The sequence below is a fragment of the Anolis sagrei genome, chromosome Y (genome assembly GCF_037176765.1).
Source record: "Anolis sagrei isolate rAnoSag1 chromosome Y, rAnoSag1.mat, whole genome shotgun sequence".
Taxonomy (NCBI): domain Eukaryota; kingdom Metazoa; phylum Chordata; class Lepidosauria; order Squamata; family Dactyloidae; genus Anolis; species Anolis sagrei.
Window position 1 is genome coordinate 13,435,492 of NC_090035.1, and position 2,425 is coordinate 13,437,916.

Genomic DNA, 2,425 nt, shown 5'->3' on the forward strand with positions numbered 1-2,425 from the left:
GCTCCCCAAGTGGGGACACTAGAGAAACCTCCCACAAGGAGGGTAAAACATCAAAACATCTGGGCGTTCCCTGGGCAACATCCTTGCAGATGGCCAATTCTCTCCGAATCTGGGGAGAGTGAGTTGAGCTCCCTCTGTCAGCTCCAGCTCCCCATGTAGGGACCGAGAGAAGCCTCGCACAAGGATAGTAAAACATCAAAACATCAGGGCGTTCCATGGGCAACGTCCTTGCAGATGGCCAATTCTCTCCGAATACGGGGAGAGCGGGTAGAGCTCTCTCTGTCACCTCCAGCTCCCCATGTAGGGACCGAGAGAAGCCTCCCACAAGGTTGGTAAAACATCAAAACATCCGGGCGTTCCATGGGCAATGTCCTTTCAGATGGCCAATTCTCTCCGAATCTGGGGAGAGTGGATTGAGCTCCATCTGTCAGCTCCAGCTCCCCATGTAGGGACCGAGAGAAGGCTCCCACAAGGTTGGTAAAACATCAAAACATCCGGGCGTTCCATGGGCAACGTCCTTGCAGATGGCCAATTCTCTCCGAATACGGCAGGTGTGGGTTGAGCTCCCTCTGTCAGATCCAGCTCCCCATGTAGGGACCGAGAGAAGCCTCCCACAAGGTTCGTTAAACATCAAACCATCCGGGCATTCCCTGGGCAACATCCTTGCAGATGGCCAATTCTCTCTGAATCTGGGGAGAGTGGGTTGAGCTCCCTCTGTCAGCTCCAGCTCCTCATGTAGGGACCGAGAGAAGCCTCCCACAAGGTTCGTAAAACATCAAACAATCCAAGCATTCCCTGGGCAACATCCTTGCAGATGGCCAATTCTCTCTGAATCTGGGGAGAGTGGGTTGAGCTCCCTCTGTCAGCTCCAGCTCCCCATGTAGGGATCGAGAGAAGCCTCCCACAAGGATGGTAAAACATCAAAACATCTGGGCGTTCCCTGGGCAACATCCTTGCAGATGGCCAATTCTCTCTGAACCTGGGGAGAGTGGGTTGAGCTCCCTCTGTCAACTCCAGCTCCCCATGTAGGGACTGAGAGAAGCTTCACACAAGGATGGTAAAACATCAAAACATCTGGGCGTTCCCTGGGCAACATCCTTGCAGATGACCAATTCTCTGAATATGGGGAAAGTGGGGAGAGCTCCCTCTGACAGCTCCAGCTCCCCATGCAGGGACACGAGAGAAGCCTCCCACAAGGATAGTAAAACATCAAAACATCTGAGCGTTCCCTGGGCAATGTCCTTGCAGACGGCCAATTCTCTCACACCAGAAGCGACTTGCAGTTTCTCAAGTCACTCCTGATACGAAAACAAATGGCATTGAGCTGTGGCAGTTAAAGTGGAATCAAACTGCATTCGTAATGCTCCGTTTGATTGATTGAAGGAGCTGGATCTCCTCCTCGGTTGTCCAAGGAGTCCGCTTTGGCTTTTAGTCTGAACCTTCTGTCTCCCACTCACCTTGGCTGATCCCCTTAAAGTTCGGACTAAAACCCAGGAGCGGATTCAATGCATTTCAATGACCTCGGAGTCGGGTTGTGATTATTTGGAGCTTAAGGAAGGGACCATGAGTAGAAACCCCTTTGCTTTTGGAGAGATCTCTGGTTTCCCTTGAAAAAAAGAAAGGGGAAAATTGCACCCATCAGCAACTCCTCGCAGCCCATGAAGAGATTCGTGCACAAAGTCGCGGATTAAAAAAATAAAACCGGGGCCTCTTCAATCATTTCGGAATGAGCAGCTGTCTCCCACGGAAAGGGCATTCGGGCGGAGAGATTTGTCATGAATAATCCAGGTCCCTATTTCTTGCCAGGAGAAAAAAAGGAGCTTAAAATAGGCGGCTCTCCCCTTCGCTCTGGCCAAGCGGTTACCTTTTCCGGCCTCCACATTTTCTAAGGGAAACTCCCAAAAAACCAAAAGGTCAATCTGATCTCCATTCCATTTTTGCAAAAATGCTTTCATCCCCCCTTTTTGAGCACTATAATTTCATCGCCATGCACTATCAAAATGAGAAGAACCCACCAAGAGCACTTATTCCACACTTTTGAATGAATACAGTTTGGCACCACTTGAACTTCCAGGGCTCAGTGCTAAGGGATCCTGGGAGTTGTAGTTTGGCAAGGTACATAACCTTCCGAGTGCTTCTGTGCTATAGAATGAGTACAGTTTGACACCACTTTCACCGCCATGGCACAATGCCATGGGATCCTGGGATGTGTAGTTCAAAACATCTGGAGGCCTCAGCACTCTTTGGAAGAGAAGGCTAAAAAAGCCTTGGTAAATCACACATCCCAGGATCCCATAGCATTGAGCTATAGTATGAAGCCTCTCACTCTTCGGCAGAGAAGGCTCAAGACCTTGCAAAACTACAAGTCCCATTGTCCCATAGCATTGAGCCATAGCATGAACGCTGTCACTCTTTGGCAGAGAAG